Genomic DNA, 23,798 nt, shown 5'->3' with positions numbered 1-23,798 from the left:
CCCAGCTCACCCCCTGGGAGGAAGCCATCCTGGAAATTGTCGGGGTTGAAAAAGATGCGCACGTTGGGGACAGACAGACAGGTGCATCAGAGCAAGCTGGTGACAGAATAGTTTATCATCTCTCTCATTGACATTGCATGAGTCACTGATAATGATTCTGATGCTTTAACAGATTGACTTTTGATCATCTGCAATATTCAATGTGCATGTAACCTTGGCCTCACATCTCTGACTCTTTCCTTTACTCCCCCACAGGACCATCGAAAGGCCCCGTCCCCACTATCTAGGCGGAACAGCCTGAGCTTCCAGACTCCTGAGAGGACGCTGCAACCTCTGAGGGCGCAGCGTCAGCAGAATTCAGCGCACCCAGCACCAGCGCAGACACTCACACCTCAGTGGGACCTTCGGGACATAGAGTAGAGTTGTCACCTGGTGTATCACAGCTCACAAGTGAGCATCAGCAGATGGTGGAGACAGGGACAGCAGTGGAGAGTCCTCGTCGGAGGGTGCAGGATGTTCCCAGCTCGGCTCTGCTGCATGTCGACCCTGTGCCTCCGGGTCCATCCAGAAGGACAGCAGTGCTGGAATTCCAGGAACAGGTGCAGGAGACTCTGGCAGGTTTTGTCTCCAGGGTTGCTGCGAGTGTGGTGCGAATGGAGGAGTCCATCGCTAACATGAGCAGAGCCTTTGTGGAGGTGTTGGTGCATGAACGCATCACCATGGAAAGGATGGCAACCTCCGTGGAAAGGATGGCTACCGTAGAGGAGAGGATGGCTACAGCCATGAAGGAGCTTAGTCGCCAGGGTCGTGAAAACATGGTCATTTTTCACAATAGACTGACATCCCTTGAGGAGCGATGGTCAGCTATTGAGGAAACAAACCAGACCTTCATGCAAGTCCTCGGGAGTAGGAATTCCAGTACAGAAACTGGTCCTCATGGCCCCCCTGAAGTGCAGCAAGGTGCTGTCAAGCCACTTGCTAGCTCTGAAGTGGGGCTGACCCATGAGAGGGATGTTGGTGGCAGACAGCAAGGAAGTGGGGGCTCCTCTCTAAGTGCTCACACGACCATGCCACTGCAAAGCCCTCGGTCAGAGCCCCACCAGAGTCCCCACCCAACTGAAATCGGCGTCTCAACCGCTGCACAGCCGCAGGAGCAGCAGACTGTTGCCGAGCCCTCACAGGTTCGCAACCCCAGAGGACGCCCTCCAAAGGTGTCGAGACAGGAGCAACAAGAAAGTGAGCAAGGGGCCTCCACATCTGCTGAAGCCACAGGGGAAGCACCACGTAGAAGCACGCATAAGAGGAAGATAATGCACAAGTAGTCACAAGGGTAGTCATTTGGGTGGAATGTGTTTATTTTTAAAATGCCATCACTTGCTTATTGTCATAAAAACTTCTGATGGCAAACTTGCAGTTGTGGCGTGTGTCATTTCGCAAATGGGACTTCCACATTGAGGGCTTAGGGCAACTTGCAATTTTCAGTATGGTGGTCAGAGTGATAGGAATCCGCAGGTTCTTGGCCATTGTAGATGGTCTGATAAGAATGTGCGAGGCAAAAGCGTTTGATTGTGCAGGCTAAGCAAATCTGGCCAAGATGAGTGCGTCCCTTGCATCCCGGGCAGCAATGTGGTCATGCGCTGGCGCCTTCTGGCCTGTGCAGCTTCAGGTGGGTGAGCAGCAGCTTGGAGCTCCTTCTGTTGGTGCTGCTGTTGTTCATGGTTTTGCTGCTGCTGCGGCTGGTCTTCGTCCGAATCTGATGTCCAGGAGGAAAGGAAATAAATGGTTCCCGTTCTTCTGGTGTATACCTCAGTTGAGGAAGCTCTCATTCAAGGTGGGGAGAGGCGTTTCCCAGGAGGTCACACTGGAGATGGGTGTTGTTATGTCCGTGTATCTTAATATTGTGTCCTTCAATAATCAGACAACATACTGCAGGGAACGATTCAACAGGTGTTTACTGAATGAGGGTTACTCTAAAACTAAGTGTACAGATCGCTACTCAGGGTTTATATACAGGTGTGGTCACTGCCGGTACTACAGTATACAGGAGCTGTAAAAAGTAGTTCTCTCCCTTAAGGTATATATACATTACATACATTACAATTCCTCCCCTTTTAGATTAACAGTACCATAATACTCATTTAACAATTAACATTTTTAATATACAATGTTATATGAAAATAGTCCATTCATATATTCAGTCTCTGGGGAGGCTTCCTGATTCTTTCTGGATAACGCCTTTCCCGAGTGTCTCGCTCTTGGTGCGGAAGCGATTCTAGCACCCTGTCGTCAGTTGATTCATCAGCTTCCAATGCTATTGTTTCTGAGGTAGATGCGACCTGTACATCGGGTTCCTCACCAGGTACGTATGGCCGAGACATGGGGTTGACTCGTTCCTGTGACTCTAGGATCTGGTCAGCATGGGGTCTCACAATGTTCTCCCCAACATCCACTGTGTACATTAGTGGCACCTGCCATGTGCATATCGTTCCTGGTTGCCATTTCTCTGTTCGGTAGTCGCGGGCCAAGACTGGTTGCCCTACATTGAAGCTCCTTGTCGGCTTCTCACTGATGTGCTGGAATTGCTTACTCTCAACATCTCTTCGTACATTTGGTCTGAGCAAATCCAGACGAGATCTCAACCTTCGGTTAAAGAACATCATGGCCGGGGCCTGATTGGTGACTGCATGTGTCGCATTTCTGTAGGCTAACAGGAAATTGTCCACCTTATGCTGCAGTGGAATGTCGTCATCGCACATGGCCTTTACTGCTTTTTTAAAGGTTTGTACGAACTTCTCAGCCAATCCATTTGTGGCTGGATGATACGGGGCAGATGTGTAATGCCTTACCCCATTCCTTTTCATAAATCATCTAAACTCTTCGGACACAAACTGTGGTGCGTTATCAGAGCAAATCTGCTCTGGCAAGCCGTTCATGGCAAAAATGGTCCGTAGGACTGCAATAGTTTTCTCCGTGGTGGTGGAGGACATTTTGATGACCTCAGGCCATTTCGAGTGCGCATCCACGGCTATTAAAAACATTGAGTCCATGAATGGACCAGCAAAATCAATATGCACCCGTTGCCATGGAGATGAGGGCCACTCCCATGGGAGTAGAGGGGCATGTGGTGGTGCATTTTGGACCTTCTGGCATCCTGAGCAGCTCTTTGTCAGGTCCTCGATTTTCTGATTGATCCCCGGCCACCACACATAAGCCCTAGCAAGGCTTTTCATTTTCACCCCTCCCAGATTACCTTCGTGAAGCTCGTTGAGCACTCTCTCCCTTAACTTGGGTGGAATTACCACTCGGGATATACATCAAGGTCCCCTGGCATACTGACAGCTGTTCTCTTCTGGATGAGAATGCTGGCAACAGTGAGTCGCCAAGTGCTGGCCATACCTTCACCGTCAAATCATATACCCGAGACAGCGTCGGGTCATTTCGGGTCTCCTTCTCTATACCAGCGTTAGTTACTGGCAAGCATTCAATTATAGTCGAATGAAATATTTTGACAGCATCCACTGCTGCTGCTTCCTCCGCAGTAGGCAGTGGCAGGCGTGATAGCCCATCAGCATTTCCATGCTGTTTCGTGCCCTTATACTCGATTTCATATTGTTGCGCCCCTAGAAAAAGGGACTATCTTTGTAGCCATTGCGCAGTCATCACCGGAACGCCCTTCTTTGGATTAAAGATGGAGACAAGTGGTTGGTGGTCAGTCAGCAAGGTGAACTTCTGCCCGTGCAGATAGTGATTGAACTTTTTCACTCCCCACACTAGGCTGAGGGCCTCCCTGTCAATCTGGGCATAGTTACGCTCGGCTGAGGTTAGTGATCGTGACGCAAAGGCTATTGGCCTCTCTGAGCCGTCCGAGAATTTGTGTGACAGCACCGCTCCAATGCCGTAGGGTGACGCATCACATGCCAACCGAATTGGTAATGCCGGGTTGTAATGGGCCAATACCTCTTTCGATGTGATTAGTGTTTTGCTCTTCTGGAAAGCTCGTCTACATTCGTCACTCCACTTCCATGGCACCCCAGTTTGCAGTAGGGTGTTCAGTGGGTGTAGTATTGTAGACAAATTTGGCAAGAACTTATGGTAGTAGCTTACCAGCCCGAGGAACGACCTCAGTTGTGACACATTTTCCGGTGCTGGAGCCTTGACCACTGCCTCAATCTTCTCTCGGGACTTATGCAACCCCTCTTTATCGATAACGTGGCCACAATACGAGATCTGTTTTCTAAAAAACTCGCATTTGGGGCGGTTAGCTCGGAGCCCATATTCCTGCAATCTAGTGAGCACCTGCTCCAGGTTGGCAAGGTGATCACTGTCATTTTCGCCTGTGACCAGGATGTCGTCCAAATAACACTGGGTTCCTGGGATCCCTTGCAGGACTTGTTCCATTGCCCTCTGCCAAATAGCCGGAGCTGATGCTACCCCAAATACCAGCCAGTTGTATTGGTAGAGACCTTTATGGGTGTTGATTGTGAGGTATTTTTTTGATGCTTCTTCTACCTCCATTTGCAGATACGCCTGGGCCAGATCAATCTTAGTGAAGCGTTTCCCTCCAGATAGCGAGGCGAAAATATCTTCAATCCGCGGAAGTGGATATTGTACGGTGTGAAGGACCGGGTTCACTGTTACCTTAAAGTCCCCACAGATGCGAACCTTCCTTGGTTCCCCAGGCGTGCTGCTCAATGACTTTTTCATCACTGGGACGATGGGTGTAGCCCACTCACTCCAGTCTACCTTGGACAGTACACCTGAACATTCCAGACTCTCCAGCTCTGCTTCGATGGCTGGGCGGATCGCATAAGGTACTGGTCTGGCTTTAAAAAGGTTTCGGGCTTGCATTTTCTTCTATTTTAATCATCGCTGTCATGCCTTTTAGTGTTCCGAGTCCTTGCTGGAACACTTCCTTCGCGTCAGTTAGGATCTTTGACAGTCGCCCAGGTGTGACATCGTCATCCTTTTTGTCAGCCACAGTCAGTGCCTGTATGGAATGCCAATCTAGCTGTATCTTCCGGATCCATTCACGTCCTAGTAGTGGTGGTCCTCCATCTGGCAATACATATATGTCCATTTTTGGTGTTTCCTTGCCGTTATATATAACGTTCACCCTTATTTTTCCTTTGGGGTAGACATTTTGCCCCGTGTATGTCTTCAAGACAATCTTTGTATCTCTCAAGGGTATATGTGAGAATAGCTGCTTGTAGTCCCTTCGGTTTATGACTGTTAGGGCTGATCCTGTGTCCAATTCCATTTTCACTTGGACTCCTGCTATCTTGAGCATGACCCAGATAGTTTGGTGATCCTCCGTTTTGATCACATTATGTAGTTTCAGACAACCCAGCTCCTTGCTTCCGGAGTCTGTATCACTCTTCTGTTCGTCTGAACTACTCTCCGTCACCTTATGTACCTTCTTGTACTTCTCCTGTGGAGATTTCTTGCTGCTGGTTTTCTTTCCTGACCTGCAGACTCTTGCTATGTGTCCTACTTTTCCACATTGTCTGCACACTTTGTCATTGAACCAGCAATCATTATGGTCTTGTGTTGTTCTGCCGCAGCGATAGCACTTCACTGTTCCGTATGACATTTCATTTGTGCCATATTCTTGCGGTCTCCATTGTATCTCTGCAGTGCCCAGTGCTGCTGCTTCGTGTGATACTGCAATGCTGAAAGCCTTGTCCAGCGTAAGATCCTTTTCTGATAGAAGCCGTTTCTGGGTTCCTTCACTTTGAAGCCCACACACAAACTTGTCCCTTAAAGTATCTGCTAGTCCCGTTCCAAACTGGCAGTGTTTCGATAGCTTGCGCAGTTCCGTTAAATACTCAGCATTACTTTCATCTTTATGCTGGTTCCTTTTGTGAAACTTAAATCTTTCTGCTATCAGCAGCGGTGTGGGGTTTAAGTGGTCCTGTAGGATTGACACTATGTTTCCAAAATCCTTTTCTACTGGCTTCTCTGGGGTTACTAGGTTTCGTAGTAAGCCATACATTTTTGCACCCATTGAATTCAACAATACCAGCGCTTTCTTGTCATCTGGCACTTCATTCGCCTTGCGGTATACTTCTATGCGTTCGACATATGTCGTCCAATCTTCGACTTCATTGTCGAATGCTGTGATACTGCCACTCTTCAGCATTTTTGGGTGTGGTTAGACTGGCTTAAAATGGCGTCTCCCGCACTTTCCTTTCTTCCCCACTGCGGCTTAAAATGGCGTCTCCCGCGCTGCTGCCAACGCCGCTCTCGGCGGTCCTCGTGGCTAATGGCGATGCCCTGTGGGTTTCGTGCGCTGCTCCTGCGCTGCTGCCAATGCCGCTCTCTGCGGTCCTCGTGGCAATGGCAGTGCCTCGCGTTTTCCTGCACGCCTCTCTCCCCCGTTGATGCTGCTTGGCCCTTGAACACCGGCTGCGCTCTGCTCTCTCTCGTCTCTCTCCCCCATTGACGCCGCTCGGTCCTGAACACCAGCTGCGCCCTGTGCGCTCTGCCCTTTCTCTCTCCCCCATCGACGCTGCTCTGCCTTTTTCTGTGCCGCTCGGTCGGGCTCTAGCCCGCCGCTGTCCGGGAAGGGTCTGCGCAGTACCTGTTGCCAGCCCGTTTCGCTGGACCACTGTGACTGGAAAGCCAAGCCTGGCTCTCGACAGCCTCCCCTGCGATGCTCAAATCTCCGCTGGATGACTGGGCGGTTGCCCGTAGTCGACGCCCGTGCTTCTGGACTCGACCTTCTTCCACTGTTCTCCAGAAGCGAATCCCTGGGAGGTGATGCACAGTTGCAGGTAGGTACGAATCCCAACCTCGTCGCCACTGTTATGTCCGTGTATCTTAATGTTGTGTCCTTCAATAATCAGACAACATACTGCAGGGAACGATTCAACAGGTGTTTACTGAATGAGGGTTACTCTAGAACTAACTATACAGATCACTACTCAGGGTTTATATACAGGTGTGGTCACTGCCGGTACTACAGTATACAGGAGCTGTAAAAAGTAGTTCTCTCCCTTAAGGTATATATACATTACATACATTACAGGTGTCAGGCTCCAAACTTCCACAGCCATGAGTAGGCCTGTTAAAAGTTCCCCCAGACGTGAGACAACAAAGTTCTGCCATATGCAACTGAAGATTGGTGAAAACTCCTTTTTAATGGCGGAGCTGCAGCTGTTAGTAAGCAATCCACTTGTGCTGCCACCAGGTTTCACTGGCGTGTTTCAGAGGAGGCGTGCAGCACGTGGGAAAACTGTTAAAATCAGAAAGGCCTCTCAAAATGGGATTATAGAGGCACTTAACTGGTTGTTAAGAGCCTTAAGGGCCTATCCCGCCTCTTGGAGGCGGGATGGAGATGGGGTCAGAAAACTTGCATGTGGGAAAATTGCTTGGAAGCGGGATGGAGGTGGGATCGGGCCCACCCGCCAGCCGGCCCACCCGCCAGTTTTTGCAATTTTAACACCTCACACGCCTTCAATCCCACCTCCTTGAGCCTGGCAAAATCGAGCCCACTGACTTTAAGTACAATGACAAGCATTTCTGATTGTCCCCTGGGCTCGCTACAATAAAGCCACACTGTTGCACAGGGACTGAAAGCTCACTTATGGGAGTGCTCATTGGTGCTGAACGTAAGAGAACTATCTGAGTAAAAGACCCAAAAATATAGTAGAGGGCTCTTTAACAATTTAAGGATTTCAATTATACAAGAATCCTAAATTATTGAAATACAAAAATAAAATCTAAGGTAAGTGGGATAATGTTTAGGAAGGAGCACAAATAATCTGATTGGTTCAATTATGATGATCCTAAATTGAGTTATTCTTATTTTGTACAAATTCATTTTTTGAAAGAAAATTTTAAATTTTAAGTTTGAATCTTCTCCCCACACACAAAACTATTAAGAAATCACAATATCAACCTTGGAGCAAGACAGGTTTTCATTTGCACTGCCAATTTTGATAACTGCTTTAGTCATTTAGATTCAGCTCAGTGTTTGACAGACTATGGTGAACTTGAATTATACAAGCCAATTAACTGAACTGAGGCTGCTTCAAACAGTTCCATTTAAAATGCTTATTTCTTGTGAATCATAACAATTTAGGGTTCATTTATATTCTGTACTGAAGTTAACAGAAAACCCACACACAAAACAGTCGACAAATATGCCTCATATTGCAAGAATTGAGGGTTATAATCTCCCAGGAACAGAGTATCTTTAATTAACTCACGTTAACTTAGGCAATAAATTGGCAGACACTTAATAACTCCTGTGAAAGGCAACAGTACAACAATGAATTCACTGGAATTTATTAAACAGTGATATGAAAAGAAAATATACAATCATTTCTGACATTGCAGACAGAATCCATGAACCCTTTGACCCGGCTCTCAATTTATTTTTTAAATCTTGTACGGAAAGTGTTGACTTCAAGCCTCTAGGCTACACCTACAGCCCGTGTCAGGACCCACTGATGAGCAGCTAATTAAGAGATGCCTTGTATGTCTCCCTCAACTGTGTTTAGGCACTTCTTCAGTTACAGCGCTTGACAGGATGCATGGCCATTGGCCTCTGCAGATTGGAATAAAGTCTGCAGATGCTGGAACAGCCACAGGGCATTTGCTTCCGACATTAGTAGACAAATGCACGACAGAATGTACAGAAACCCGAGACATCTCTGATGGCTATTAAGGGTGCTTGAGAACATGTTGTTCCTAGCACCCAAACAGGCTTTTAGCATTTGATCCTAGTAATTTTTTAGACAAGTACTTTGTGTGATCTAAAGATCTTTTTCATAAATGTTCTTGTACATTTCCTATGCAATTTTAAATATAACAGCATTGCAGATCAAATATCCAGAAATAAGTCCAGGCATTTTAATCTCGAGCTTGCCACAAATTCAGACTTGTAAAACAAACTAATTTTTGTAAAACCATCCCAACAAATCCCTATAATTACAAATGAGATTGTTAAAATATAATCACTTTCAGATCTTTTATGATATTCATGGTTTTCCAGCTCCCTTTCATTGGCTATATATCTATTAAAAATTTTCTTTCAAATTACATGATTCAATTGACTAGCAAATTTTTTTTTTGTTATTTGTTAATGAAGAAACATTGATGTTTCAATATTATATCACATTTTTATTAATTGGTATAGATTTGGAAATTACAGTGTTTTATGTTTAATCTGGTAAGTAGTGGATATATTTCCGTGGTGTAGGGATTTTTTTGAAAGATATATTTTGATTGTGGGCATTTTTTTTGTTTGCTCGCTTCCACCAGCTGAGATATCCAAATTCTCAAAAAAATAGTGTTGTCTACATTTTTTGTTATTCTTTTATGGGATCAGGGCGTCGCTGGCAAAGCCAGCATTTTTTGCCCATCACTAGTTGCCCTTGAGAAGGTGGTGGTGATCTGCCTTCTTGAACCGCTGCAGTCCGTGTGGTGAAGGTACTCCCACAGTGCTGTTAGGTAGGGAGTTCCAAGATTTTGACCCAGCGACGATGAAGGATCGGCGATATACTTCTAAGTCAGGATGGTGTGTGATTTGGAGGGGAACTTGAAGGTGGTGGTGTTCCCATGCACCTGCTGCCCTTGTCCTTCTAGGTGGAAGAGGTCGCGCATTTGGGAGGTGCTGCCGAAGAAGCCTTGGCGAGTTGCTGCAGTGCAGCTTGTAGTTGGTACATACTGCAGCCACAGTACGCCGGTGGTGGAGGGAGTGAATGTTTAAGGTGGTGGATGGGGTGCCAATCAAACAGGCTGCCTTGACCTGGATGGTGTCGAGCTCCTTCAATGTTGTTGGAGCTGCACTCATCCAGGCAAGTGGAGAGTATTCCATCACACTCCTTACCTATGCCTTGTAGATGGTGGAAAGGCTTTGGGGAGTCAGGGGGTGAGACACTCGCTGCAGAATACCTAGCCTCTGACCTGCTCTTGTTGCCACAGTCTTTATGTGGCTGGTCCAGTTAAGTTTCTGGTTAATGGTAACCCCCCAGGATGTTGCTAGTGGGGGATTTGGCAATGGTAGTGCCATTGAATGTCAAGGGAAGGTGATTAGACTCTCGCTTGTTGGAGATAGTCATTGCCTGGCACTTCTGTGGCACAAATGTTACCTGCTACTTATTAGCCCAAGCCTGAAAGTCGTTCAGGTATTGTTGCATGTGGGCATGGACTGCTTCATTATCTGAGGAGTTGCAATTGGCACTGAACACTGTGCAGTCATCAATGAACATCCCCATTTCTGACCTTATGTTGGAGAGAAGGTCATTGATGAAGCAGCTGAAGATGGTTGGGCCTAGGACACTGCCCTGAGGAACTCCTGCAGTGATGTCCTGGGGCTGTGTTGATTGACCTTCAACCACCACAACCATCTTCCTTTGTGCTAGGTATGACTCCAGCCAGTGGAGCGTTTTCCCCCTGATTCCCATAGACTTCAGTTTTACTAGGGGTCTGTGATGCCAGACTCGGCCAAGTGCTGCCTTGATGTCAAGGGCAGTCACTCTCACCTCACCTCTGGAATTCAGTTCCTTTGTCCATGTTTGGGGCAAGGCTGTAATGAGGTCAGGAGCTGTGTGGTCTTGGCGGAACCCAAACTGGGCATCAGTGAGCAGGTTATTGGTAAGTTAAGTGCCGCTTAATAGCACTGTCGATTTCACCTTCCATCACTTTGCTGATGATTGAGAGTAGACTGATGGGGCGGTAATTGGCTGGGTTGGATTTGGCCTCCTTTTTGTGGATAGGACAAACCTGGGCAGTTTTCCACCTATTGTCACTGGAACAGCTTGGCTAGAGATGTGGCTAGTTCTGGAGCACAAGTCTTCAGCATGATAGCCAGGGCCCATAGCCTTTGCTGCATCCAGTGTGCTCAGCCATTTCTTGATATCACGTGGAGTGAATCGAATTGGCTGAAGAATGGCTTCTGTGATGGTGGGGACCTCAGGAGTAGGCCGATATGGATCATCCACTCGGCACTTCTGGCTGAAGTTGGTTGCAAACGCTTCGGCCTTGTCTTTTGCACTCACGTACTGGGCTCCACTATCATTGAGGATGGGGATATTCTTGGAGCCTCCTCCTCCCGTTAGTTGTTTAATGGTCCACCACCATTCACGACTGGATGTGGCAGGACTGCAGAGCTTTGATCTGATCCGTTGATTGTGGGATCGCTTAGCCCTGTCTATAGCATGCTGTTTCCGCATTTTAGCATGCATGTAGTCCTGTGTTGCAGCTTCCCCAGGTTGGCACCTCATTTTTAGGTACGCCTGGTACTGCTCCTGGCATGCTCTTCTACACTCGTTGATCTCACAAAGGCCTTCGACACTGTCAACCGTGAGGGATTATGGAGTGTCCTCCTCAAATTCGGCTGCCCTCAAAAGTTTGTCACCATCCTCCGCCTGCTTCACGATGACATGCAAGCTGTGATCCTGACCAATCGTTCCACCACAGACCCAATTCATGTACGAACCGGGGTCAAAAAAGGCTGTGTCATCACTCCAACGCTCTTCTCGATCTTCCTTGCTGCAATGCTGCATCTCACCCTCAGTAGGCTCCCCACTGGAGTGGAGCTAATTTACAGAACAAACGGGAAATTGTTCAACCTCCGTCGCCTCCAGCCCAGATCCAAGGTCGTCCCATCCTCTGTCGTCGAACTACAGTATGCAGACGACGCTTGCGTCTGCGCTCACTCGGTGGTTGAACTCCAAACCATTGTCAACACCTTCACCAAAGCGTACGAGAGCATGGGCCTTACACTAAACATCCATAAGACAAAGGTCCTCTACCAACCTGCCCCCGCCACACAGTACTCGCCCCCCGATTATCAAAATCCATGACAAGGCCTTGGACAACATGGACCACTTTCCATACCTCGGAAGCCTACTGTCAACAAGGGCAGATGTCAACGACGAAGTCCAACACCGCCTTCAGTGTGCCAATGCAGCCTTCGGTCGCCTGAGGAAGAGAGTGTTTGAAGACCAGGACCTCAAACCCGGCACTAAGCTCATGGTTTACAGAGTAGCAGTGATACCCGCCCTGTTGTATGCCTCAGAGACATGGACCATGTACAGCAGGCACCTCAAAGCACTGGAGAGGTACCACCAATGCTGCCTCCGCAAGATCCTGCAAATCCATTGGCAGGATAGGCGCACCAACGTCCGTGTTCTCGCTCAGGCCAACATCCCCAGCATCGAAGCTTTGACCACGCTCAATCAGCTCCGATGGACGGGTCACATTGTCCGCATGCCCGATACGAGACTCCCAAAACAAGCGCTCTACTCGGAGCTCCGGCACGGAAAGAGAGCCCCAGGTGGGCAGAGGAAACGCTTCAAGGACACCCTCAAAGCCTCCTTGAAAAAGTGCAACATCCCCATCAACACCTGGGAATCCCTGGCCCAAGACCGCACAAAGTGGAGGAGAAGCATCCGGGAAGGCGACGAACACCTCGAGTCTCTTTGCCAGGAGCAAGCGGAAGCTAAGCGCAGGCAGCGCAAGGAGCACACGTCAACCCAAGCACCCCACCCACCTGCCCCTTCAACCACCGTCTGCCCCACCTGTGACAGAGACTAGGTCCCACATTGGAATCATCAGTCACCTGCAAACTCATTTTTAATGTGGAAGCAAGTCATCCTCGGTTCCAAGGGACTGCCTAAGATGAAGAAAAAGCTTCTGCGTTTTAGCATGCATGTAGTCCTGTGTTGCAGCTTCCCCAGGTTGGTACCTCATTCTTAGGTATGCCTGGTGCTGCTCCTGGCATGCTCTTCTACACTCATTGTTGAACCAGGGTTGGCCCTGTGGCTTGGTGGTAATGTTCGAGTGAGGGATATGCTGGTCCATGAGGTCACAGATTGTGGTGGAATACAATTCTGGTGCTGCTGATGGCCCACAGCGCCTCATGGATGCCCAGTTTTGAGCTGCTAGATCTGTTCTGAATCTATCCCATTTAGCACAGTTGTAGTGCCACACAACATGATGGAGGGTGTTCTCAGTGTGACGACAGGACTTCGTCTCCACAATGACTGTGCGGTGGCCACTGCTACCAATGCTGTCATGGACAGATGCATCTGCGACAGGTAGACTGGTGAGGATGAGGTCAAGTAGATTTTTCCCTCATGTTGGTTCACTCACCACCTGTCGCAGACCCAGTCTGGCAGTTATGCCCTTCAGGACTCGGCCAGCTCAGTCCGTAGTGGTGCTACCGAGCCACTCTTGGTAATGGACATTGAAATCCCCCACCCAGAGTACATTCTGTGCCCTTGCTACCCTCAATGCTTCATCCAAGTGGTGTTCATCATGGAGGAGTACTGATTCATCAGCTGAGGGAGGGCAGTAGGTGGTAATCAGCAGGAGGTTTCCTTGCCCATGCTTGACCTGAAGCCATGAGACTTCATGGGGTCCAGAGTCAATGTTGAGGACTCCCAGGGCCACTCACTCCCGACTGTATACCACTGTGCCACCACCCCTGGTGGGTCTGTCCTGCCGGGGGGACAGGACATACCCAGGGATGGTGATGGAGGAGTTTGGGACATTGGCTGAAAGGTATGGTTCTGTGAGTATGACTATGTCGGGCTGTTGCTTGACTAGTCTGTGGGACAGCTCTCCCAATTTTGACACAAGTCCCCAGATGTTGGTGAGGAGGACTTTGCAGGGTTGACTGGGCTGGGTGTGCCGTTGCCATGTCCGTAGCCGGTGCCGAGTTCAATGCCGGGTGGTCCGTCCGGTTTCATTCTTATTATTTTGTGTCGTAGTGGTTAGTTACAACTGAGTGACTTGTTAGGCCATTTCAGAGGGCAGTTAAGAGTCAACCACATTGCTGTGGGTCTAGAGTCACATTTAGGCCAGACCAGGTAAGGACGGCAGAATTCCTTCCCTAAAGGACATTAGTGAACCAGATGGATTTTTACAACAATCTGATAGTTTCGTGGTCACCATTACTGATACTAACTTTTTATTCCAGATTTATTTAATTAACTGAATTTAAATTCCTGAGCTGCCATGGTGGGATTTGCACTCACGTCTCTGGATTATTAGTCCAGGCCTCTGGATTACTCGCGTTGCATTTTGAACAGAGTGCTGCGAGTTGGGTGAGTCAGGGAGTCTTAACTGGTTGTTAAAATCAAACTTTTGTTTGTTTCACATTTACTGTTCTTTTTTGTCTTAAAAAACAGCTTTATGGTTAACAATATAAATGCAATGATAAATTTTTACAAATAAATCAATAAAATTTACAGTACAAACTACCACTATTTCAATAAACCAAGAAAAAAAACCCGTATCACGCCCGTCCTACTGGCATCGTTTACCCATTCAATCGTTCAATCATCCGTTCGTTCGTTCACTTATTCGTTCGTTTGTTCGCTCAAGCGTAAGTTCCATTGTGCGTGCATGCGTGCATGTGTGTCATTTGTGTCTACGTGCGAGCATGCATGCATTCGTTCGTGCATTCGTTCATTTGTTCGGTCGAACGTAAGTTCCATTGTGCGTGCGTGCGTGCGTATCATTTGTGTCTGCGGCGTGCATTCACTCAAGTGTTCATTCGATTCAGAACCCAGCCATCGAAGTACTCAGATTTCTTACCAATATAATTTATTTTATCTATTTTTTCCGCTTCCTTTTAACTTACCCCGTTAACTTATTTTTCTCCCTTTTGTAAAACATATCATTTACTAGGCAATAATCTCAAAGTAAATTCCACATAAACACTAATTAACAGCACAATGTACAAAGTCCCATAGCCTTATCAGAAATCAATTAAAGCTTCAAGTAGACTGCTTTCAACCAGAAAACCAGAAACTTCTTCAACAAAACAAGTGAATACCAGTTCTATGCCAGTCCTATTGGCAATCTAATAACTCCTTGTTTTCACTTGATGCCGTCTAAACATGTAATGTCACAATCCTTGTCCACGGTCCTTAGCTTTTCCACGGAAAAGAAGCCAATCACTTTCTCAAATCCCGTAAAAAGACTGAATACTCAAATTTTCTTCTACTTGTTGTCATCGCTCACAGGACCCAACCATCAAAATACTCAGTATTCCTTGCCGATATTGCTTTGTTTTGTCTTTTATCTTCCTTTTATTTTCCTTTTTTTCCCACTTTTATTCCGTTCTCTTTTCCCATCTTATGGCCGCTCATGCGCCATGCTACAGATGGAAACAGTCTGTCTTTCCTCCACCAAAATGGCGGCGCACAAACCAGATCCCATCACCGAAACAAAGTCTCACAGCTGCCACCAGATGGCGCACAGACGGGGCCACTGGAATTCATTCGGGCCGGAGACCGTTCTTCAACCTTAGAAACCGTACAGCATGCTTACCCACAGCATCACCCAACTCTGCATCTGCCGACCAGCCGTACCGCCCTGGGCCCCCCGCCTAGGGTCCTCCGTGCTGGGCCTCCCGCCTAGGACACTGGGCCCTCCGCACTGGCATTCCCCGTGAGCAGCCGGGGTGTGAAGCAGCCTGTTCACACAGCACCAAGCAGAGCTGAGCTGCTGAGAATTTCACAGCCTGTGTGTCTCTCTCCATATTTACTGTGACTGCCTACTGTTTAAAATCTAAATTTCCCAGCTTTAAGTAGGGTTATAAAGGGATATACAAGGCCTACAATTCAGTGCAGCAGAAGGCAGTTAATTAGGGAAATTAGATCAAACTGGTTCTCCTGTAGCTAGGTTCAGCAAGTCTCCTTTGTTTCAGGGCCTATAAAAACAGGCTTTGAAGTGCGATTTTGAACAAAGTGCTGAGAGTTGGGTGAGTCAGGGAGTTAGGTGAGGAGTGGAAGGAAGAACTCCCTTGCTTCGCCTTTGTTTTTCCAGCTTTTCACCCTGTAGGAATTGGTTCTTACTTTACACTGAGGAAAGAGTCCGAGAGCAGGAGCAGTCAAACAACAACTGCGAAACCGCTAAAGTGACGTCACAACCAGGGAAGGAGCTGATTGATAAGTAGGACCTGGGGAGTATTTCTACAGTCCAGTCGTTAAAGTAAAAGTAAGGTCTCTAGTTTAGAGTAAGTAGTGTTTAAAGGGAAGTAAGGTCCCTTGTGGTGTATGTACCTTTAAGAGGAACTATGTTTTTTTGAGGCCCCTGTGTACTATAGTACCAGTAGTGACCACTCGGGTATATAAGCCTGTATAGCTTCTTGTATAGTTTAGTTCACCTCCAGACTTTGTTCAGTAAACACTTGTTAAATCAACTCCTGCTTTCCGGGTCTTCATCAACACACGGGTACAACAGTGGCGACGAGTTAGAAATGAACTTACCTGCAATTCGGCAGCACCTCAAGGAGATCGATTCCTCAGACGAAGGTCGAAGAAAAAAAAACGAGAAAAAAAAACTGTGGTTTCACCAGCTAAACGGGCTGGTGGCAGGTACTGCACTAATCCTTCCTGGGCGGCGGGCTGCGGCTCGATCGGGTAGCTCTGCAGCGGGGCCGGTCAGCGAGTCGTAAGGCAGAAGCAAACAGAGACAGAGGGTGGAGCACTCAGGACATGGCCAGCGCTGCAAAGCAGGTCGGCGTTCGGACCAAGCAAAGGGAGGGGAAAGTCCCAGAGAGTCCGATGGAGTGATGGAGAAACTGTTTAAAAATATATATATAATTAAAAACCACGGAAAACAGCGTTGGCAGCAGCGGCAGCGGCGGAAAGCGCGGGAGGCGCCATCTTGACTCGACAGGGAAGAAGAGAAAGCGCGTGAGGCGCCATTTTTGATTTTCAGGATGCCTAAGACTGGCAATATTACTGCTTTCGATAGTGATATAGAGGATTGGACCACATATGTGGAAAGAGTGGAGGTATATTGCAAGGCGAATGAAGTAGCGGATGATAAAAAGGCATCAGTATTTCTAAATCTGATGGGCGCAAGGACATACGGGCTGCTACGAAACTTGATCACTCCAGCCAAACCGATGGACAAGAATTTTAAGGAGATTGTTGATACCCTACAGGAGCACTTAAACCCAACACCGCTGCTGATAGCGGAACGATTCAAATTCTTCAGGAGGAATCAGCACAAGAATGAAAGTAACGCTGATTACCTCACCGAATTATGGAAGCTGTCTAAGCACTGCCAATTCGGGGCAGGACTGGCAGATTCTCTACGAGACAAATTCGTCTGTGGTCTCTTAAGTGAATTAACACAGAAAAGACTACTTTCTGAGAAAGATTTGACACTGGACAAGGCTTTCAGTGTGGCTGTATCATACGAAGCAGCAGCAAGAGGAGCTGCAGAGATACAGCAAAAGCCACAGGACTTCGGCACCCATGAAATGACACGCGGTTGCGAGAGATGTTATCGCTGCGGCAGATCCACCCATGACCAGAGGGACTGCTGGTTCAAGGACAAAGCATGCAGGCAATGCGGAAAGATGGGACACATTGCACGTGTATGCTGATCTGGAAAAAAATCCGCTGAGAGTAAAAAGGTCAATAAGGAAAAGTACAGGAAGGTACAAATGATGACGGACAGCAGCTCCGAAGACCAGAAGAGCGATAGCGACTCCGGAAACAAGAGACTAAGCTGTCTCAAATTACATAATGTAATTGCCAAAGAAGATTACCAGACCATTTGGGTTACCCTCACAATAGCGGGGTCCCCAGTTAAAATGGAGCTAGATACAGGATCAGCTCTGACCATCATAAGTCGACGGGATTACGAGCGGCTATTTCCGCATATACCTTTGAAAGACACATCAAATATCTTGAAGACATATACGGGGCAGAAAGTATACCCCAGAGGGAAAATAAGGGTGCCTGTTGTATACAACGGCAAGGAAATACAGAAGTTGTATTTATACGTTTTGCAAGATGGTGGTCCACCATTGTTGGGACGTGCATGGATCAGAAAGATACGTTTGGACTGGCACTCCATTCAGGCACTGACGGTGACCAGTAAGAAAAAAAATGATGATGACATCATCCCTGGACGATTAAAAGAAACCTTGGCTAACGCCAAAGAAGTGTTTCAACAGGAACTAGGAACCCTGAAAGGCGCCACCGCCTCAATAAAAGTAGAAGATGCGGCAATTCCCAAGTTTTTTAAGGCAAGGCCGGTGCCATACGCAATTCGTCCAGCAGTCGAGGCAGAGCTGGAGAATTTGGAAAAAGCAGGCGTGTTATCCAAGGTAGATCGGAGCGAGTGGGCAACACCCATCATCCCGGTCATGAAGAAAACGTTGAATAATGATAAATCTGAAGAACAGAGAAAAATTCGCATCTGTGGGGACTTCAAGGTGACTGTAAACCCGGTTCTTCATACGGTACAGTATCCTCTTCCGAGGATAGAAAATATTTTCGCCTCACTATCCGGAGGGAAACGTTTCACCAAAATTGACTTGGCACAGGCATATCTACAGATGGAGGTTGAGGAGACCTCTAAAAAGTATCTCACGATAAACACACACAAAGGCCTGTACCAGTACAATCGGCTAGTTTTCGGAGTAGCATCAGCTCCAGCTATCTGGCAAAGAGCTATGGAGCAAGTACTGCAAGGGATTCCGGGGACTCAATGCTACCTAGACGACATCCTTGTAACAGGAGAAAATGACAATGAGCACATTGCCAATTTGGAGCAGGTGCTCACGAGGCTGAGAGAATGGGGCCTACAAGCAAATCGCCCCAAGTGCAAATTTTTCCAGAAACAAATATCATATTGTGGCCATGTCATTAACGAAGAAGGGTTGCATAAATCACCTGAAAAAACTGAAGCGGCCGTAAAAGCCCCAGCGCCTGAAAATGTCTCACAATTAAGGTCGTTCCTGGGATTAATAAATTACTATCATAAATTTTTACCGAACTTGTCGACGGTTCTGCACCCTCTTAATGCACTGCTACAAACGGGAGTAATTTGGAAATGGAGCGAAGACTGTAAACGTGCCTTCCATAAATGCAAAGACTTGATCACGTCCAAGGAAGTGTTGGCTCATTACAACCCATCACTGCCAATCAGACTGGCGTGCGATGCATCCCCTTACGGCGTGGGAGCGGTATTATCGCATCAATTCCCTGATGGCTCAGAGCGGCCGATAGCTTTTGCATCACGCTCATTGAACTCAGCTGAGCGTAACTATGCCCAGATCGACAGGGAGGCACTCAGCCTGGTGTGGGGGGTGAAGAAATTCAACCATTACCTACACGGACAAAAATTTACCTTGTTGACTGACCATCAACCCCTTGTCTCCATATTCAACCCTAAAAAGGGCGTTTCCATTTTGACAGCGCAAAGGCTACAGAGGTGGTCCCTTTTCCTAGGGGCACACCAATATGACATAGAATACAAAGGAACAAAACAGCATGGGAATGCTGACGGTTTATCACGCCTACCGTTGCCAACGGTAGAAGAGGCACCTACAATGGACCCAGTGGAGATGTTCCACTCGACCATAGTTGAATGTCTACCAGTGACAAATTCTACCATTGAAAAGGAAACGAGAAATGACCCGACTCTCTCACGAGTCTACGATTTAATGGTGAAGGGATGGCCAGCACATGGCGAACCACTATTACCAGCATTCTCGCAAAGAAGAGAACAGCTGTCAGTGTGCCGAGGAACCCTGATGTGTGGATCCAGAGTGGTGATTCCACCCAAACTCCAGGATAAAGTGCTAAAGGAGCTTCACGGGGGGCATCTGGGTGGAGTGAAAATGAAGAACTTAGCCAGAGCATTTGTGTGGTGGCCAGGTATCGATGGAGACATCGAAGAAATGACCAAGAGCTGTCTAGGATGCCAGAAGGTCCAAAACGCCTCACCACAAGCCCCTCTACATCCATGGGAGTGGCCCTCATCTCCCTGGCAAAGGGTACATATCGACTTTGCTGGTCCATTTATGGACTCAATGTTCTTAATCGCGGTTGGTGCACACTCCAAGTGGCGGGAGGTAATAAAGATGTCCTCCACCACCGCGGAAAAAGCCATCACAGTATTAAGGACCATATTCGCCAGGAATGGGCTGCCTGAACAGATCTGTTCTGATAAAGGACCGCAATTTGTATCCAAAGAATTCAGGAAGTTCTTAAAAAACAATGGGGTTAAGCACTACACGTCCGCCCCATACCATCCCGCCACCAATGGATTTGCTGAAAGGTTTGTCCAGACCTTCAAGAAAGCCATAAAAGCCATGGGTAATGAAGACATAAATCTACAACATGGTAGATAACTTCTTGTTTATGTACAGGAATGCAACACATGTGGTTACAAACCAAACCCCCACCATGATGTTTTTCAATAGAAGACTAAGATGCCGGCTGGATTTGATCAAGCCAAACATCAGAAGGGACATAGGGAACCGGCAATTTCAAGGCATGAATGAAAGGCCAACTAGAACCTTCCAGATAGGTCAACAAGTTTTGGCCCGGGACTACCGTACCGAGAAATGGCAGCCTGGAACTATTTGCACACGACTAGGACCGCTTATGTATACCGTGGACATTGGAGAAAGCATAATAAGGCGCCATGCTGACCAGATCATAGAGTCATCCGAAAAGGGACAACCTTCACCACAACTCTATACGCCTAATGATGAAGCAGAAATACCCATAGTATCTACCTCCGTTCCGGTGATACTGGAACCAGATGAACCCGACACTGGCATTCAAGCCGAATCGACCTTGCCAAAAGAACCTACTACACCACCAAAACCTACTACACCACCGAGGCGTTATCCGGACCGAGTCAGGAAGCCTCCAGAGAGACTGAGTTTGTAATTGATTAACTTCAGCAAATGTGTAGATTATTGTTCTTGTAAAAATGTTAATTAATGATTACTTAAAATATTATGTACTATTTATCTAAAAGGGGAGGAATTGTGGTGTATGTACCTTTAAGAGGAACTATGTTTTTTTGAGGCCCCTGTGTACTGTAGTACTGTAGTACTGGTAGTGACCACTCGGGTATAAAAGCCTGTATAGCGTCTTGTATAGTTTAGTTGACTTTGTTCAGTAAACATTTGTTAAATCAACTCCTGCTTTCCGGGTCTTCATTAACACATGGATACAACATCCCTAGTGTATTTAATATTCTTTAATTTAAAGGAGGTATAGGGGGTAAATTAAGGGTAGGACATGACAGGGCAGCTCGGCTGCATGGAGTGCTCCTCCTGTGTTATGTGGGAAGTCAGGAACACTTTAGGTGTCCAGGGTGAACACATGTGCAGGAAGTGTCTCCAGCTGCAGCTACTCGAAATCCACGTTTCGGAGCTGAAGCTGCGGCTGGAGTCACTGTGGAGCATCCGCGAAGCTGAGATCTTCGTGGATAGCACGTTTAACAAGGTGGTCATACCACAGGTAAAGAGTGCACAGGCAGACAGGAAATAGGTGACCACCAGACAGAGTAAAAGAACTAGGAAGGTAGTGCAGGAGTCCCCTGGGTCCATCTCCCTCTCCAACAGATTTTCCATTTTGGATACTGATGGGAGAGATGGTTTCTCAGGGGAATGCAGCAAGAGCCATGTCCGTGGCACTACGAGTGGCTCAGCTGCACAGGAGGGGAGGGAAAAGAGTGGGAGAGCAATAGTGATGGGGGATTCTATCATAAGGGGAACAGATAGACGTTTCTGTGGCCTCAGACATGACTCTAGGATGGTATGTTGCCTCCCTGGTGCCAGGGTCAAGGATGTCACTGAACGGCTGCAGGGCATTCTGAAGGGGGAGAGCGAACAGTCAGTGGTCGTAGTTCACATTGGTACCAACGACATGGGTAGAAAGAGGGATGAGGTCCTGCAACAAGAATTTAGGGAGCTAGGTAGCAGATTAAAAAGCAGGACCTCAAAGGTTGTAATCTTTGGGTTACTCCCAGTGCCACGTGCTAGTGAGTATAGGAATAGGAGGATAGAGCAGATGAATGCGTGGCTAAAGAGTTGGTGCAGGAGGGAGGGCTTTAGTTTCCTGGATCACTGGGTCTGCTTCTGGGGAAGGTGGGACCTGTACAAGTCGGACGGGATGCACCTGAACTGGAACAGGACCAACATCCTTGCAGGGAGGTTTGCTAGTACTGTTGTGGGGGGCGGGGGGGGGTGTTAAACTAACTTGGCAGGGGGGTGAGATATGGGAGTTATAGTAGGGGGTGATGCACAGCCAAATATAGAGGAAAAAACAAGTCAGCCTGGAAGACAGAGAAAATATGTAATGGCACAAGGGAGTATGGCAAGGCTGGCTGGCATTTATTTTAATACAAGCAGTCTTGCGAGTAAGGCGGATGAATTGAAGGTGTTGATGAACACATGGGAGTATGATATTGTTGCTATCACAGAGACATGGTTGAGGGAGGGGCAGGACTGGCAGCTCAGTATTCCGGGGTATAGAATCTTCAGGCGAGACAGAGGGGGGTGTAAAAGCGGAGGGGGTGTTGCAGTATTAATCAAGGAGTCAATTACTGCTGTAAGGCGGGATGATATCTTAGCAGGTTCCTCTAATGAGGCCATATGGGTAGAACTTAAAAACAAAAACGGGGCAAGCACTTTTCTGGGAATGTACTATAGGCCCCCAAACAGTCAGGGGGAGATAGAGGAACAGATATGTAGGCAAATCTCAGAAATGTAGAAATGATAGGGTAATAATAGTAGGGGATTTCAACTTCCCCAATATTAACTGGGATAGTCAGAGTGTGAAAGGCTTAGAGGGTGCGGAATTCTGAAAGTGCATCCAGGAGAGCTTTTTGAGCCAGCATGTAGAAAGTCCTACAAGAGAGGGGGTGGTACTGGACCTAATTCTAGGGAATGTAGCCGGGCAAGTGGTAGATGTGTCAGTAGGAGAGCATTTTGGTGACAGTGACCATAATTCGGTGAGACTTAAGGTAGTTCTGGAAAAGGACAAAGATGGACCGGAAATAAAGGTTCTAAATTGGGGGAAGGCCAATTTTATTATGATAAGCCAGGATCTAGCCAAAATGGACTGGGATCAGTTACTTGTAGGAAAATCCACATCAGAGCAATGGGAGTCTTTCAGAAAGGAAATAGAGAGAGTACAACACAAACATGTTCCCGTAAAGGTCAAGGGTGGGACCAACAAGCCCACAGAACCCTGGATGTTAAGGGATATACAAGAATGGATTAGGAAAAAAAGGGAGGCTTTTGGCAGATACAAAGGACTAAAAACAGTGGAAGCCCCAGAGGAGTATAGAAAGTGCAGGGGGGTATTTAAAAAAGAAATTAGGAGAGCGAAGAGGGGGCATGAACAAACACTAGCAGGCAAAATAAAGGAAAATCCCAAGGTGTTTTATAAGTATATTAAGGGCAAGAGGATAACCAGGGAAAGAGTAGGGCCCATTAGGGACCAAAGTGGCAATCTGTGTGTATAGCCAAAAGATGTAGGTGAGGTTTTAAATGAATATTTTGCATCTGTGTTCACTATGGAGAAGGGCGATGTAGGCATAGAAATCAGGCAGGGGGATTGTGATATACTTGAACAAATTAGTATTGAGAGGGAGGAGGTACTAACAGTTTTAGCGGGCTTAAAAGTGGATAAATCCCCAGGCCCAGACGAGATGTATCCCAGGCTGCTGTGTGAGGCAAGGGAGGTGTTTGCAGGGGCTCTGACACAAATTTTCAGAACGTCTGGCCACAGAGGAGGTGCCAGAGGACTGGAGAACAGCTAACGTAGTACCATTATTCAAAAAGGGTAGTAGGGATAAACCAGGGAATTACAGGCCAGTGAGCCTAACATCAGTGGTAGGGAAATTATTGGATAAAATTCTGAGGGACAGAATTAGTCTCCACTTGGAGAGGCAAGGATTACTCAAGAATAGTCAGCATCGCTTTGTCAGGGGGAGATCATATCTAACCAATTTGATTGAATTTTTCGAGGGGGTGACTAGGTGTCTGGATGAGGGTTGATGTA

Source organism: Somniosus microcephalus, chromosome 2 (assembly GCF_052327205.1).
Source record: "Somniosus microcephalus isolate GS21.2 chromosome 2, FLI_Smic_1.0, whole genome shotgun sequence".
In the NCBI taxonomy this organism is placed as follows: domain Eukaryota; kingdom Metazoa; phylum Chordata; class Chondrichthyes; order Squaliformes; family Somniosidae; genus Somniosus; species Somniosus microcephalus.
This window is presented reverse-complemented; position numbering follows the sequence as displayed.